This window comes from Phascolarctos cinereus, unplaced genomic scaffold, assembly GCF_003287225.1.
Source record: "Phascolarctos cinereus isolate Bilbo 61053 unplaced genomic scaffold, phaCin_HiC Scaffold_726;HRSCAF=1367, whole genome shotgun sequence".
Taxonomy (NCBI): Eukaryota; Metazoa; Chordata; class Mammalia; order Diprotodontia; family Phascolarctidae; genus Phascolarctos; species Phascolarctos cinereus.
This window is the reverse complement of record NW_027556098.1, coordinates 403,369,681-403,387,643: the sequence shown is the minus strand read 5'-3', so window position 1 is coordinate 403,387,643 and position 17,963 is coordinate 403,369,681. Positions and strand designations below refer to the sequence as shown.

At 45.8% G+C, this 17,963-nt stretch overlaps 1 long non-coding RNA gene across 1 annotated transcript; it reads left to right on the top strand.

The window, feature by feature from the left end:
- The first annotated feature begins 60 nt into the window (after positions 1-60).
- On the top strand, positions 61-16,762 carry LOC110200493 (uncharacterized). The gene is made up of 3 exons (XR_002322262.2): positions 61-830; positions 10,213-10,355; positions 12,012-16,762. It is a non-coding gene; the product is annotated as an uncharacterized LOC110200493 (long non-coding RNA).
- Positions 16,763-17,963: the final 1,201 nt, after the last annotated feature.

Below are 17,963 nucleotides of genomic sequence, written 5' to 3'. Positions count from 1 at the left end.
CCCTCACCTGGAGCTATTATTACCTTCGTTCACCTGGATCCCCCCCCCCCCCCCCGCACACACTTTCTCACACACACACACACACACACACACAAACACACGATTTCTCACCCACTCACACACACACACACACACACACACACACACACACACACTTTCCCCATCACCCAGATCTATACTCTCTTTCTGCTCTCACCTGTTATTTTAACCTCCCCTCTGGAACTATTATTATCGCCACCTCCTCCCCAAGTTTGGAACTCTTTTACTCTATCCTTTCTCACTTGGAGATATTCTTTCTTCTCTCCTTTTAACACCTGGAGATGTTACTCCCCTTCCCTCTTATCTAGAGTTATCTTCCTCCCACCGGTACAGCTGTTATTCCCCTGCAAACACACACCTCTGGTCTAGAATTCATTTCCTCCCTTCCTTCTCACCTGGAGACCTCATTACCTTCCCCTCACTCACAGCTGTTATTTCTCCTGTCTCTTCACCTGGAGTTGTTGTTTCCTCCTTCCCCTCTCACTTGGAGCACTTGTCATCCTAATCCCCTCCCACTGCTGTGCTGGGAGGGTGGGATGCTCCTCATGGGAGGCCAAACTGGCCTGGCAGTGCCCCTCCACAAACCTTCCCATCAGTCCAGGCTCCAAGCACAGCCATACTCAAAAAGGGTCTCACTTCAGGTAGGGAAGGGGGATAGCATCTGCTTATGCTTTCCAGTCCCCTGTACATTTTCCTTTTCTTGAAGCTTTGGACTTTGTGGCTTTTCAAACTTTTCTTCAGTGGAGTAAGCAAGAGGAAGGAGTTGAATGTATCATGGACCACTCTGGGAGGTAAGAAAGGGGCATTTCAATGCCCCTTGGTGAACAGGGACCAGGCCCCCCAGGCGGGAGAATCATTGCCCAAAGCCTATTGAGTTCTCTGCCACAGTCCAAGCGGTGGGTAGTTGGGCACCTAGGGGAACAGCCTAAGGCAAGGCAAAGCAGAAGAAGGGATATGGGACCTGGGGGTCTTTTCTTGGCCTCCTCCTTGGCTTCTGGAAATTTCCTATTGATGGGACCCCAGTCAAAGAAGAATTTAAGAGGAGGATGAACCTGAAGAGAGCTAGGTATCCCCCCCTTCCTCCCACCAGCTGCTCATCCTCATTCATGAGACCAAGGGCCTCTGCTCCAGATGCTCCAGGACCCTGTTCCCCTAAGAGAGGCCTAATTTCAACAGTGTGGCTGACACCAGGCTGGACTCCAACTCAGAAGCCCTAGGTTACAGCCCTTTCTCTGTTGCTAACTCTGGGCCTCTGTTTCCTCCCCTGTAAAATGAGAGAGGTCAGCAGGTAGGCAGCCTCCCCAGCAACAGATCCCAGGATCTCTTATCCTTCCCCACACAGTAGTTTCTGCCAGCTCCCTCCCTTCCAGTGGCCTCTTCCCACCCCCTACTGCAGGTACCTTTTGTGGGCTTGTTCTAAGCAAGTTTTATGGGTTAAAAAGTACTAGTTATGGCTCTGGTACTGAAGAAGTCAGGACCAAAGCCAGTGCTCTTGGGCCAGGGCCCTTCCAGGTTGTGCGATAGTTTTCCCTGGTCCTGGGCCTTCTTGACCCCACTGCTGGAGATCTAGGTACAGTTAAATGAAGCCAAAGGTCATAGCATCACAGATTTAGAGCATTAAGGGGCCTCAAAGACTATCTAGCCAGGTCCCTTCATATTACAGATGAGGAAGCTGAGGTCCAAGAAGATGAAGGGACAATATCCTTGTGGTGGGTATGTGGGAGCGGGGAGACACGTATTCAGTCTGATCTGAGGGCAGCACTCAGGCCCTGGTCAGGGTCAGGTTTTGTTGTGTCTGGTCACAGGATGTGAGGAGGGCCCCCCATCCCAAGTCTTAGTCCAGGCTTCTCAACATCCTTGATAAAAAACACGCTTGAAAAGTAGGCAAGGACTTCCCCTCTGATTTTTCTGTGATGGAGCTCATATAGCTTGAAAGCCCTGGGTTTGGGATGAGAGAATGAGGGGCCCAGTCCTGGCACCGTTACTGCCTCTATGACCTTGGACAAATTCCTGCTCTGATACTCATTACCTGTGTGACATTGGACAAATCCTTTCACTTCTTTGGATTTCAGTTTCCTCTCCTGTAAAATGAAGGGTTTGGACAAAGTGGCCTCCAAGAGCCCTTCCAGCTCTGGGGTTAAGATCTCGTGATCTTTCAAGCCTAGGCTCCTTAACCTGAGACACAGAATCACAGAACTGGAGAGTTAAGAAGGACCTGTTGGGCCATGTAGTCCAATCTTGACCCATAGGGTAATCCCTTCTTCAAAATCTACGGCTAGGAGTCATCCAATTGTCACTTGATGTGAAGGGGAGCTTCACCCCAGTGATGGGGACCTCAGAACCTTCCAAAACAGATCATTTCACTTCCAGACAAGTTGATTCCTTATGAAGATTTTCCCTGCCACGTAACCTAAATTAGTCTTTACTGACCACTCAAACCTTCATTAGCTTTTATAGCACTGATAAATCTATAGCACACAATTTAGCTATATTCTGTCTTGCCTCATTTACCCTTGTTTCTGGTGTCTTATGGGAGGGAAAGTTCCTAGAGGGCAGAACTCATGGATCCTATTTTTCCTGGGTTCCCCACAGTGCTTGGCACAGGGTTGAGTCCATAGTTAGCACTCAAGAAATACGTACATTCCTGAAATCCAGTTATTATGGTTCAGGTAAACCCATCCTGGGATTCTCAATCTGGTCATAAAGCATCCATAAAGCTCTGTGTGTCAATTTTGGTCAGGTGATTTTTAAAGCTTCACTGAATCTGGGCTACATTTCCAGAAATCACAGAAGCTCAAAATATAAAATGAGCAATTAACTAATTTAAAGTTAATAAAGCCCCAGATTTGGAGCCTGGTCCAACTTCCTCATTTTGTAGCTGAAGAAACTGAGGTCTCTCTCATATCAATTATTGGGTCTAGAGCCTACAAAAAAAAATTTACAATTTTTTTGTTTGTGTAATGGAAATAAAGATCTCATCTTTTAAAAAATATTGCAAATGCAGAAATACTCTGAAGCTACTCTCCCAGCCCTCATTCACACCAGAGGGTGACAACCTTAGAATTCCAGAGTCCCCTGTAGTGACCCCACAGGACATTGTGCCATTATATGAAGCAGGTGGGGGGAGAAAATATGAGCATCTGAGGGAGTCAGGAAGAGGTTTGTGAAAAATGTGGTGTCTCAGATGAATCATGAAGGAAACCAGAGATTCCAAAAGATGAAAAGGGATTGCATTCCAGGCATAGGGAACAAGGAGGTGGGAGAAAGAGTAATGGATTTGCAGAATAGCAATGCATGTCTGGATTGTTGAGTTCACGAAGGGGAGTAAAATAGAAGAAACCTGGAAAGGTAAAAGGAAAGGGCCAGCTTATGAAAGGCTTTAAATGACTAGTAGAGTAGTTTATATTTTATCATAAAGTAATAGGGAACCACTGGAGTTATTGAGTAGGGGGTGATATGGTCAGATTGATGCTTTAGGAAAATCACTTCAGAGGCAGAGGGTGGGGGGAATGGGTCTGAGTAGGGAAAGGAGACCAAATAGAATGCTATTACAATAATCTTGCAAGACATAAGGAGGGCCTGAACAAGGCTGGTGCTTCTGTGAGTGGTTATTAGGGGACACACGGGAGAGATGTAGAAACAAGAAGATTTAATGATTGGATGTATGGCATGAGGGAGAGGGTAAGCAATGGAAGATTACACTGAAGTGATCCTGGGTGACCCGAGGAATAGAGATACCCTTAATACTAACAGGGAAGTTCAGAAGGGGAGTAGGTATGGGGGAAAAGATGATGAGTTCAACTTTGGACATGTTGACTTTGAAATGCCTACAGGGCATCCACTGGGAAATGTCCAGTAGGTGGTTGGTGAAATTCTCAGGAGGAGAGAGAGAGACTAGGGCTGGATATGTAGATTTGGGATTCATCGACATAGAAGTGGTGATTGAATGATGGGAGTTGATGACATCACTGAGTGAGAGGATAGAGAAGATAAAGAAGAGATCCCAAGGACGTACTTTGGGGTATACCCACCATTAGTAGGCTTGGCATGGATAATGGTCTAACAAAAGATACTAAAAAGGGAATGGTCAGATAGGTAGGAGAGGGCAATGAAAACAAAATTCAGTGAGGAGACAGGATGCAGAAGGAGAGGGATGGTCACCAGTGCCATGGGCTGCAGAGGTCATGAAGAATGAGGACAGAGAAATACAGGGTGATGGCTAGCAGGGATAGGGGGGTCAAAAATGAGGGTTTTTAAGGATGGGGAGACTTGGGTATAATTGTAGGAAGCAGGAAGGAACCAATCATCAGAGATTGGAGTAAAGGAAGGCAGAACCAGAATTCAAACTCGGCCCTCATGTCTTGTAATTCTACGTGCTAGGATATCGTTCATTACAGAATGCTTTGGAACCAGGGTGAAGAGACACAGAAGTAGGGGAATTATGGGGCATGTTTGGGAATACGTAGCAGTTCAGCTTGACCAGAGTTTAGGATGCTAAAGGGCAGGATAAGGTAATTGGAACCAAGTGATGGAGAAGCCTGAATGCTATTTGAAGGAGTTGTGACTTAATTCTAGAGGCAATGGGAAGTCATGGAAGGCTTTTGAGCAGAGGAAGGGCTGGTGTGAATTTGCTGGGAGGAAGAGACTCAGACTTGGCCAGGGAGAATCCATGAAATAAATAATTCATGAACATAATGAATTAATCTTAAAATACTGCTTTCATTCTGTTACTTCCCTACTCAGAATTTTTCAGAGCTTCCCATTTTCTGCAGGATAATGTGCAAAAGCTTTACCCTGGCATTCGAAGCCCTCCGTCACCTGACTTTCACTGATATCTCTCTTCTTACTTCTCCCTGCACAAATTCTTCACTAAATGCAGCAAATCTTCTCATTGTGTAAATAGACCTTACGTTTTCCTCTCTATATCTTTATTCGTGTTGTTCCCCCATTTGCAGTGTTATTCTCTGTCTCTTGACAAATTCTGGTCGTCCTTCAAGGCCCAGTACTAGATGCCATCTCATCCCTGAAGTCTTTTCTGATTCCCCTATAAAATAAAGGTAATAATAACTGCCCTGACAGTGTTGTTGCAATAGTAACAATAATAGCTAGAATCTGTGTAGCAGCTTTGTTGCTGTTCAGTTACTCAGTTATGTCCGACTCTTCCTGACTCCATTGGCCATAGATGTCCACAGGGTTTTCTTGGCAAAGATACTGGAGTGGTTTGCCATTTCCTTCTCCATTCATAGTGCCTACTATGTATGTTAACTCTAGTCCTCACAACAACGCTGAGAGGTAGGTGTTACTGTTATCTCTATTTTACAGTGGAGAAGACTGAGGCGACCGAGGTTAAGTGACTTACCTAAGGACACATAGCTAGTAAAATATCTCAGGCTGTATTTGAGCTCAGGCCTTCCTGACTCCAGGCCCAACTCTCTATCCACTGTGCTACCTAGCTGCCTATATTCTACAAGGCCTGCCTCAGGTACCAGCTCTTTCAAGAAGCCTTTGCCCTCAAAAAAATTTCTTTCTCCCCTAAACTCCCATAGCACTATATATCTATCTTTTGTACCTATCAAGTCTATTGAATCATAGAATCTGGGTTCAAATCCAATTTATCTGGGCCTCGGTTTCCCCATCCATAATGGTCCCTTTCATCTCTAACGCTGGGATTTTATGAGCATCTTCTTTGAAATCTACTTGTGTATGTGTCTTACTTTGCCTACTTGGGGGAAGCTCCTCAAGGACCAGAACCATGTTTGATTTGTCTTTTTTAATTTTTAAATTTATTTTTAAAATTTTTTGGGTGGAAGAATTCAGTGATTTTTCTTTTTATGTCTCTTAATGTCTAGCACAGTGCCTTGGACATGGCAGTCACTCCATAAATGGTTTTTCATTTGAGTTGTAGAATTCATCTAATAAGATAATGCATGCAAACCACTTTGCAAATCTTAAAGTGCTGTATGATCATATAATAATGAATTCTAGTTATTATTAATGAAAGAAGAGACAGTGTGGTGTGGTGGAAAGAGAGCTAGATACAAAGTCAGAGGACCTGGGTTCAAAGCCCATCTCTGTTCCTTATGAAATGTGTGACCCTGGGCTAAATCTGAGCCTCAGTTTCCTCATCTGTAAAATGAGGAGTTTGGACTAAATCCAAAGAAGGGGCTGGCCATGTGGGGAGGGGGGAGCATGGCTTGACCCCAGGGGGGTTAATCAGAGGGTAGGAAGATAGATCACACTTATTTCTTTTTTAAAAAATTTATTTTATTTTTAATTTATGGAACAAAACAAGCATTTTCACACTTATTTCTAGCACAGCCACACTTACCCTTACCCCCTCCAAACTCCCCCACTCTTCCTCTTCCCTCCAGCTTTCATCTCCCCATTCTGAGCCTAGTGTCAGCCCCCGAAGGTGGCTGCAGCCTAACTAACCATTGCCCGGGCGCCTACGGCAGTGGGGCAGGTGTCATCGGGAGCCCTCCCCTCCCGGCAGATCAGCTGATGGTTGCCCAGCTCTTGAAACGTGGTTTCTTTATAACCTCTCTACATACCCTCCCTGCCCCTTCCAAAATAGATACTCTACATTTGTGAAACGTGGCCATTGGCTAATGAGAAAGAGGATGAGCCGGCGTGGAGAGGAACTAAAAGCCACGTCACAGATCTCATTACGTTATCTTGCTCCTTTGAACCCACCGCCCCACCATCTCTATTTATTATCACGGGCACCACCATCTTTTCAGTCACCTGGGTTTCCAACCTTGTTGTCATCTTCAGCTCCTCACTCCCGCCATCCCCATTCAGTCACCTCCACTACATCTCCCAGACACATCCCATTCTCTCCCCCAACACTGCCACCACTGTTGTACAGGCCCTCATCACCCCTGTCCCGGACTGTTTAGATGCCCTTCAGGTTGGTCTCCCTGCCTCTACACACCATCCTTCGCACAGCCGCTGATCAAAGGTCTAGGCAGGTCCCTTCCATGGCTCTCTGCTGGCTCTGGGATCACATATTATTATTACCTTTATATTGTCCTTTCTTATCTCCTTTTGTGGTTTATAATCTACACAATTATGAATATAATAGTACCTGTACAAAACTTACAAGGAAATATATACATAGTGAAGATGTTCTCAAAACTTTGTATGATCAAAAAAATGGAGGATCCCTGGATTAGACAATCCTCCTTAATGCTGATGCCTTCCGTCTATTGACGAGCTCTAGCTTGTCCTGTCTGTAACTTCTTTGTACAGTTTGCATGTTCTGTCTGCCTTTGGACTGTGAGTTCCTTGAGGGCAGGGACTGTCTTTTGCCTCTTTTTGTATCCTCTGTTGTCAGCGCAGTGCCTAGCACAGGGGTGGGGAACCTGCTGCCTCGAAGCTACATGTGGCCCTCTAGGTCCTCAAGTGTGGCCCTTTGAATGAATCCCAAACTTCACAAAACAAATCCCCTTCATGAAAGGGTTTGTTCTGTAAAATTTGGACTCAGTCAGAAGGACCGCATGGAAGGACCCAGAGGGCGACGTGCGGCCTCCAGGCCGAAGGTTCCCCACCCCTTGGCCCTAGTATATAATAGGTGCTTCATAAATGTTTATTGACTGACTGACCTCTGAGGTCCTTTCCAGTGTGACTGATATTGTACACAATTACTATTGAAGCCCTCTGTATGTGGTCCTGCCACTTGGTGGCAGCAAAACACACTAAAAAAATTCCCCTTCCCCCACTTCTCACTTAAGCTCTCAGTGGGAGGCGGGTCCCAAGCCCTTCTAAGCTTGGGGATGGGGGTGGGAGGGGCTGTTTGCCCACATGTTTATTTCTCTGTCTGCCCCAGTGTTTGTTTGCCTACCTGTCTGCTGTTGGTGTGTGTGAGAGAGAGGACAAAGAGACACACAGAGAGAGAGAGAGAGAGAGAGAGAGAGAGAAGAGGAGAGAGAGAGAGAGAGAGAGAGTGTGTGTGTGTGTGTGTGTGTGTGTGTGTTGTGTGTGTGTGTGTGTGTGTGTGTGTGTGAGAGAGAGAGAGAGAGAGAGAGAGAGAGAGAGAGAGAGAGAGAGAGAGAGAGAGAAAGCTATTTTCTTGGCCCTTCTCAAGGGGAAAGTCAAGCAAATCTGTCATGTTGGGTCCCAGAGGGAATGAATGGCCCGGATTCTTTCCTGTGCTCATGCCCACCGCAAGCCAAGCTGATTTCATTAAAGAGTCTGCCAGAGCCCCTTGACATCCGGGCATGCACTCCAGAAGCATATCAGTCCCTTGCATGCAAACCAGGAGATGGCTCTCCCTGCTCTTGCCTCACCAGGGAAGGCCTCACTGAGCCTGCAGCTTCTTTTACCCTCTCCAGAAAGATGGATGTGTCCATTGAGGCCTTATGTTTCCATTTATTTCTCTACTCTCCTTCTAAACTGCTTGGTATGTTGGAAAGAACACAGACCCTGGATTCAGAGAACCTGGGTTCAAGTCCTGCCACTGATGGTTTTTGGTCATTCACATCCCTAGCCTCAGTTCCTTCATCTGTAAAATAGGGGAAAGGGTTTTGGACTAGATGAACTCTGAGGTCCTTTCCAGCTCTTGAACCATGTCCATTTCCAATCCCCCTTAAAGCTAGTGCCTTTCTTCTGAGTTGATCCAATTTATCCTGTCTGCATCTTGTTTAAATATAGCTTTTCACCTCTGTAACACACCTCCTCAGCACTCCAAGCCCTTGGGGCCCCTCCTTCCCTCTGACTGAAGAGGGTGGAGGTTGGACATTGAAGAGCTCCTCCCCAGTCCTCCACGTCTAAGGAGGGACTTCCTGGATTTCATGATTTTCAAAAACTCATCATTCTTCCAGATGAAATCGACTCTGTAATAAATACCCTCTAAGATCATTTCCTATCTCGGCCGCCCACACGCTGGGTATCCTCACCTTTTCAGCTTAAAAAAAAAGTGTTCTCTTACTTAAATAGATTGTGAGGTCCTTGAGGGCAGGGGCTGTCTTTTACCTTTCTTTGTATCCTCAGCACTTAGCAGAGTGCCTGGTACATAGTCGGAGCTTAATAAATGTTTATCGACTCTGTTGGCTAAGTCTCCTCCTTAGACTGTGAGGACAGGACAGGAACTGTCTTTTTGCCTTTCTTTGTATCCCCAGTGCTTAGCTCAATGCCTGCCACACAGTAGGCACTTAATAAATGCTTGTTGCCTGACATTCTTTTGGGGAAAACAATGATTATATGGATAAATCAGCACAAAACATATACAAAGTAATTTTAGAGAGAAGGGACTTAGAGACCTTAAGTGACTCATCCTAGGTTTCAAAGATTGTGGGAGGGTGGGGGCAAGGGGTAGTATTGTGTGTACAAAAACTGGAAGGAGAGCAGAAAATACCTTTTCTAGGAAGTAGTATTTGAACTGAGCTTTATAAGAGACTGAGGGATTCCAAGAGTCAAAGGCAAGGAGGAAGAACATTCCAGGCACGTGGGACCATTTTGCAAAAGCACGGAGGTGAGAGTTGTGTGCGGGAAACAGCAAGTCAGCCAGTTTGTCTGAGCAGTGTTTATGAAGGGGAGAAATATGTGATCAGCCTAGAATAAGTAGGAGGACTTGTTTCCTAAAGACCCTCCCCTAAAGACTTACTGGGGTGCTGCATCCAGTCATAGAGGTGAGCCTGGGATCTAGAAGGCTGTGCCAGTGGAATGCCAGCTCTGAAAGGTCCTACCAGCTAGAAGGAGCCGTGAGGATTAGATAGATATCTCTTATCCAAGAACTAATCTAGCTGAGTTCACAAGGGCTCATCACTATGTTGGCCTCAGAGGGATGGGATGTTCCTGTACAGCAATTCTTAAAGACTATCTGCCAACCCCAAGAGAGACTGGCAAATGCATCAGTGGAGGGTACTGCCCACAATGATGAAGTCAGAGATCTTTGCCCTATCTCTCAACTAGACTTCCCAGTCTGACATTCAAGGCTCTACCTAGTCTGGCCCCAACTAAAGTCACAGAAGCTAGTCCAGACTGTACCTGACTGAGAATTCCATCTGAAACATCTCCAACAAGTGGGCACCTAGCTGCCGCTTGAAGACCTCCATTGAGGGTGAACCCAATACCCCTCTTCTCCCCCCCCCCATGCCATCTTGGGGCAGCTGTAATTTTTAGAAGGTTTTCCTGGTGTTAGGCCTAAACCTGCTTTTTTTTTTTTTTTAACAGTTTCCAGCCATTGCTGTTGGTTCTACTATCTGGGGCCAAGCAGAAGGCTTTTCCACCTGGCAGCCCTTCAGATCCTTGAAGGCACCTATTTCTTCCCTGGTCTTCCTCCTCTCCCCCTTCTCCCCAGGCTTCTCTTCTGAAGGGTAAACATCTCGAGTTATTTCAATTGATTCTCATATGGCACAATTTAGACTTTTCCAGCCCATTCTCAACCCAGTGCACCCCAAGCTCCTGCCACACTGGACCACTCCAGGTTCCCTAAACGTCCCACCTTTCCCACCACCGTGCCTTTGTCCGTGTAGTCCCCTCTTTCTAGAATATCATCTTTTCCCCTCTTCCCATTCACCTCTAGCCACCTGGGGGAACCCAACCTATTCAAAGACCCAGCTCAAATGTCCCATCTTCTCTAATCTTTTTTGTCCATGTAGTAAGAACTCTCCTTTAGATAGCACTTTGTAACCCAATTTCTGTATATTAGCTTATTTGATAATCACAAAATTTCTGTGAGGGAAGTATGAGATTATCGTCCCCATTTTACAGATGAGAAAGCTGAACCTTAAAGAGTTTAAGGAATTTGCTCAGGGTCAGGTAGCAGGCTTTGAATGCAAGTTTAAGGTAGAGACAATTATCCCCATTTTACTTCACCGAGTCTCCTAGAATTGTAACCACTCTTCCTCAAGTCAGTTCAGCCCATACTCATCCTGCCTCATTTTGAGGAGTGACCAGAAGCCCCACCAAATCCCAGGCTCTGTCTGATTCCAGGCCTCCTGGAAGTAAAGCAGAAGCCATTGGAAGAGTGAAGCCAGCTAGTCCTCCCAGGATTTCCTTCACATGACATTGCTCAACAGTCTCTTCTTCCCTTCCCCTCTGTCAGCTGCCATCTCCTCCCTAATATGTCCCTTTTTTTTTCTTTTTGATTGTATTGTGTAGCTCCTGTCAAGGCCTCCCTCTGCCTGGGTCCCTTACTTGCTTAAGGTGGGCCTGACTGAAAGCAATAGGATATCGATCCCTACCCCCTGGGGGCACCTTATCTGCAAGGGACAAGAGACAGTCTGACCCTCCCTGAAAATGACCCCATTATCACCTTCTCTAGGAGATTTAGCTGCGAGCATTTTCTTGGACACTGGGGTAGGTTTGGAATGTGGGTGCTGGTGACACCCAAGTCAGGAGTTTGGTTCTATCCCAGAAGAAGCTAAAGCTCCCTGAGGGTAGAAAATGTTGTGATTCCCCCCCCCCCCCCCCCCCCGTTAGACCCTTTACACCTAGTTCAGTGGCTGGCAATGGCAGACGCTCACTCTGTTTTTTGCGTTGAGTGCGCCAAGTCGGAGTTGATTAGACTGGGCTGGATCAGACTCTGTTTCAGGGCCAAGGAGGAATCCCGAGGGCCCCCATCCATTGGAATGTCTCATCAACAGGCAATCCCCATCCCTAGAGAAACAATGGAGAAGTTATCCCCTTCTAAGGGTAGTTCATAAATGTCGTCTTTTAATCTAATCCAATCCAGAGAGCATTTGTGAAGTATTTACTCTGTGCCAAGTATTGTGCTAAGCACTGGAGGAACAGAGACAATGGGAAAAGTAGTCCTGGCCCTCAAGAAGCTTATGTTTGGCGCCAAAGACCTTCCCAGTCTGGCGCCAGCCAAGTCCAACAGGGACTTGCTAATGCGGGCCCAGTCCTGGGAGCATGGGGATGCTTTGTGAGCTTGCTCCTGGGCATATGAGTGGAAGACTTTTCTTCATTTTTCAGCATGTGCAGTTATTCTGTGACTGTTTCCCATCTGCTAACTACTTGTCTTTCAGCTGACCGCTGGGCTGGAAATGAGAATGCATTGAAGACTCCCAAAGGTGTAACAGTCATGTTCTTCACCTGGTGGTGATTGAGGAGGATGAAGTGCTGTAGGCCTCTGGGTGGGGAAAAGGCTTAAGACACCCTCTCGCTGGAGGGTCTGTTATGGCTGAGAGACAAATTAGTGGCCTCCTGCTACCAACTACTGATCTCCCTAGCCAAGCTGATACATAACCATGACCGCAACATCTCTGTTTCTTTGCCTTGTTGCATTTCTCCACTCCTGCCCTTAAATAACTGAGTGTTGGAGATGATACAGACGAGGCATGACCTTGTGAGGTCTCAGCAAGTCCAGGGAAAGAAGACCACCGCAGAGTTTGCTGACCCGCAGCCTGAGGCCCCAGCCTAGCAGCGATTGGACTCTGCAGTCAAGATGCCGTTTTCTGGAGCTACTGAAACTGCTGGCTGTGCAGCATTGGGGAATGAGCTTGCTGGGTCACCAAATGCTTTGAGTTTGAGCCCACTCTCCCCAGGGACTAAGGTGGCATAAAGGGAAAACGTTCCCCCTGATTGTAACTTCTGCTCTTGCTGTATCTGTTCCATAGACATCCCTTTGTGAAAAACTAATCGATATTGGTTAAATGACAGTGGGGTGCTAGTCTCAGTTAATCAGTGATACGAGAGAAGTACTAACTGTAACTGATGATTGACATTGGAGGAAAACTCACCTGACCGAGGGCTTGAACTGATGCATTAGAGACAACCCCACAGCCCCTCACAGTTACCCTGGAAATTTGAAGGGGAATAGCTATCCAGCCTTCCTTTGAGGGGTCTGGCTCATCTGTGAGTGGGAGTCATGATAAAGACCCACAGAGTCTATAAAGGCCTGCATATCTCTCCAGATATGTCTCATATCTCCCCCCTTCATATACTTGCTGTATATATAATATTCCATTTTGAGTCTCCCATAGCTCTGCAGCTCCCTATCCGTACCCTTCCCTGTGTCTGGAATCTTCTCTCTCCTCACTTTTGCTTCTCTTGGAATCCCTGGATCCCCAAGGATCACCTTTTTCTGATCCCCTCTCCAGTTTTTAGCACTTCCCCCAATTTACTTTGTCTCTATTTTGTATTTATTTTCTACAAGTGCACATGTTGCCGCCTTCCATCCCCCCAAATGTGTAAGCCCATCAAGGGCAGGGACCATTTCTGTTTTGTCTTAGTATCTCAAACCCAGAGCTCAGCTCACAATAGCTACATGATAAATGCTTGTGTGGAGTTAACTTTGATTCTGGTTCCGTGACCACAGGATTCCTGAATACCAATCAATACCTGCCTGCCAATTGAATGGATCCCCTAAACCCATCCACACATCTGGAAGAAAACAACTCAATAATGCAAACCTTATTGACGGGGTCATGAGTGTCATTTCTCAACCCAATCTAAGTCTTATTTATTAAGTGTCTGCTGTATGCACTGTAGGCACTATGCCAGGGGCTGGATTTTTACAAAGACAACAGTTCCTTCCCTACAGGGGCTTATGTGCTCCTGGGGAGGTGGGGGATCCAACATATACAGGGATTAAGCACATACATGGAAATTTTCATAGAGCGTCCTCTCATGACATACGTAATATTACTACTCCATCATTTTCTCAAGTCGTGAATCTGATCCCAGAAAAATAAGGAAGTCTACCTGGTTAATTCTGAGGCCCTTGCCTATTTGGAACTGGTCCTGTCTGGGTGAAGGATACTCCCAGTCTTGTTAGAAACCTCTGCTTTCCCTGAGTTACACAACCTGTCCATCTCAGCACTTGATCGCTGACCTTTTGTACAACCAGGCAACTTTCTATTTCAGCATTGTCTGTTACAAAGAACACACCGCCAGGGTATTCTACCCAGCCCATTAGAATTGCCGGCTTGGAATCTACTCCATTCTTTAAGCAGTGAGTCACAGAATCCATTCTGAGTTTCTCTGAGGCCAGTAGCTGAGTCTTCTCAGCTAGTCCAATCTTCTGTCAAATAAAGGGATTTGACTCCATGGGCCTCTTCAGCTCTCGATTCTTACTTAGACCATGGCTACTTGTTTCCCCTTGCCTTTCCAAGGAGTTAACTCCTTGTTTGTGGGACAGCATTATGGATATAGGCCAGCCTTGGATTTAGGAAGACTTAGCTACAGGTCCTCCCTCTATTGATACATACTAGCCATGTGGCCTTGGGCAAATCCCTCCATACCTCCAGGGCAGAAGCTGTAACTACAATTCACCAAGGAGTTACTTAGCCACATTGGCAGAGGGAGTTTTCATGCCAGGAGTTCCCCATGCAGATGAAATCAGAGTTTGGACTGAAAACTTGGTGGGACTGAAGACATTAAAAAAATGATTTCATTTAAGTCATCTGGCAGAATCTGGACCTGGCCACTGTGAGCCTTTCAGTTCCGGTATTTCCAGTTGAGTATAGACCTCAAAAGGGACTCACCCAAGCTCGAGGGTGGTGTGAGAAGAAAGTGAATCTGTGACGAAGGTTGCATCAGCCAAAAGAGTGGCTGGTCACTGTCTTCAGAGCTGCACTGAGGACCTTCTTACCACCTAGATGGTCTTCTGCCAAGTTACTTCCATTAGATTATGATCTCCTTGAGGGCAGGGGACTGTCTTCTACCTCTTTTTGTAGCACCAGCCTTGGGCCAGTGCCTGGCCCATAGTAAGTACTTAATAAATGTTTAGGAGGCAGTTTTGTGGCTCAGTGGGTAGAGCGCTGGGCCTGGAGTCAGGAAGATGAGTTCCAGTCTGACTTCAGACACTTACTAGCTGTGTGACCCTCGGCTAGTCACGTCACCTCTGTTTGCCTTAGTCTGTCGGGGAAGGGAATGGCAAACCACTCCAGTATCTTTGCCAGGAAAGCCCCGTGGACAGTCTGGTCCATGGGGTCACAAAGAGTCAGAGAACACCAAATGATAGCAACAACAAATATAAATGTTGACTGACTGGTTTTTTTCTTTTCTTTCTATCCCTTTTGCTTTGGGCGATGCCTGGCACGGACTTGGTGCTTACTAATGTTTACTGACTGACTTCGCCTCTCCGTCTCCCTCACCGTAGCCCCAATTTGTAAAATAAAGGAGCCGGCCTAGGTGGTCTCCCGCAAATGATTCTATGAATGTGTGGCTGAGGAATGGCATCCGTTCTGGTTACTGTGATGCTGGGCATGTAACCTCATGTCTCCGTCTCTGCAACTTTGAAATAAGAGGGTTGGACCTGTGACCTCTGACATCCTTTTCTGCTCCTCATCCGTGCTCCTAAGATCCCATTATTTCCCCTCTCTGGGACTCAGTTTCCTCTTCTGTAAAATGAGGGGGTTAGACCAGATGACCTTTAAGGTCCCTTCTAATGCTAAATATATACTGCTAAGATCCCAAGTCATTTCCCTTCCCTGAGCTTCCATTTCTGCATCTGTGAAATGATGGGGTTACACTAGGTGACCTCTGAGGCCCCTTCCAGCTTTCAATCTATGATTCTATAATCCTATGCTCCTAGAAAGGGGAGGGTTGGAGAGGGGGTGGAGAAGAGGAAGGGATGGGATCGGAAAGAATTTTAAAGCTCTAACCAATTTCCCCAAATCCATAAGCCCGTAAATTGTGAGCCAAGCGGCCCCAGTGACCTTTCCATAATGTGGGATCGGAGCAGAGTGTGAAGCAGGTGTCAGCATTTGCTAGGGTGGGGTGGGAGAGAGGGAGGGAGAGAACTGGAATATTATCAGCTAATCCACCTTCTGCTGCTCCTTCCACTTCCTCCCTAACAGCTGCAGCGTTAAAGGAGAGCCCCAGCATTTGGGAGGAATTAGAAACCCTGAAGGGCTTGGAGGGGCTCGCTCTGGGAGACAGAGACAGCCTCTCACAAAAGGGCACGTTCTCTGCCAGCAAAGAGAACCTGGGACACTGAGTTCTCGTAACCTTGAAAAGTCATCATCTGTCCAGCTGTTCTAGGGGGGCTATTGTTGTTGGGGGAAGAGAATGCAGTTGGCAGAAGTTTGGCAAATGGAATCCGATCAGAAAGGGCATATTTATTCTGTAGCTATGTGTACTGATGCTGACCCGGTTGCTGAGAGGTTAGTGTTATTGAGAAACTGTTTTTCTCTAGAGCTGACCAAACACTGCTGCCTTTAAAAAAGTATAAGCCCATGTTCGTTTTTACAAATGGGATGAGGATAATCATAGTAATAGCTGTAGTGATACCTACTCCAGAGTAGTCCCCAAACCTGCAGTTGAACTTGCAGATCGGGTCTCAGGAGGGAGGCTACACTCATGGGTTCTTGGGGTTACCCTATGGCTTTGCCCAACAAACATGATAGTCCATGAGCCCCCACCAGTGTGCTTCTCCAAATAAATGCCCAATAGACACAATTAGCTCTCAGTACAGACATTTACTAAGAGAACAATAACTATAATGTATTCTCTTTCCCATAAAGACACGCACATCTGTGTGAAGAGTGGGTATAAACTTAGAGTATAATGGTAGTGAGAGACACAGGCAGAGACCAGATGACCAAGGTAACTCACAGCTCTAGGAACTGTAGGACGCAGTGTCCTTTTTCTCTTCATAGAGCCCTCATGAAGCCCCCTACTGAATGTCACGTCTGTACTGGGTCAGTCATTTATTCCTCACTGGGGCATGGCCCTCAATTTGTATAGTTGGCTATCTCGTTGATCCATAAATGGCTTTTTTTCTTAAATGCCAGGAGTTCCATTCAATAAAACAATCTTCTCTCTCAAGTGACTACTTTTCTCTACCTATATCTGGAATGTGTCTCTGACCTCTATGCCTCGAACTATTTTGAACCAATGAACCCTTGAACTACTAGATAGACTATCTCCTTCCCTACTAGGTAGCACAGTAGATAAGAGTGCTAGACTTGGAGTCAGGAATAACTGAGTTAAAATCTGGCCTCAGACACTAGTTGTGTGACTCTGGACAAGTCACTTATTCTCTATCTACCTCAGTTTCCTCATTTGTAAAATGAGAATAATATTGCCAAAGCTTGTCACAGTTCCTGGCACATAGTAGGTACTTAACCATCCTGTCCAATTGGAGGTGAGACAGAGGGAAAAGTCTTCTCCTCTCAAAGGGAGCTTCCACAAAGTTCTCATGAGCTGGTGCAGCCCATTAGTTTTAATAATTAATTCTTTGAAGTGGTTACATTATTTAGATTTTTCATTGCATAGTTCCATTGGTCTGGAACCAATGACCTTGTTTTACATATAATTATAACTTCAAATAGTGCAAATTCAAATAATGCAACCATTTCACAAGGTTCATGATTTGCACCAATCAAGATCTATTTTACTGCCTGAACTTCTTCTGACTTAGTTATTTAAAGACCCAGAGGTGTGACTAATTTGTTTCTCAGCCAATCATATTGTCCCTCTCTGATCCACTCAATGGAGTTCTTTTTTTTTAAATCTCATAAAGTCATGACCAAAATCTTACAGTTAATTTAGTGCTTTCTATCACATTAACACCTTATATATTTTTTTTTTACTTTTGGTGAGGCAGTTGAGGTTAAGAGACTTGCCCAGGGTCACACAGCTAGTAAATGTCAAGTGTCTGAGGCTAGATTTGAACTCAGGTCCTTCTGACTTCAAGGCCAGAGCTCTATTCACTGTACCACCTAGCTGCCCCAACACTTTGTCTTTAACTAAATTGAGTAACTACATCAACTGGGTTGTGGGGGATTATATACCAATAACTAATATCTCATATTTTTAAAAATAAAATATTATTGGAGTTTTTTGATATTAACATCCTAGTCATTTCTGGATGTGCCGCCCCTTATCCCCACTCTCTGAATTAAACTCTCTTGTAACAAAGGCAAATAATTGAGCAAATCACTGCCTATTTGACTTAAAAACTCACCTCAGTTTCCTCATCTGTAAAATGAGCTCGAACTGAAGTTGGCTTCTGAGGTCCCTTCCAGTTC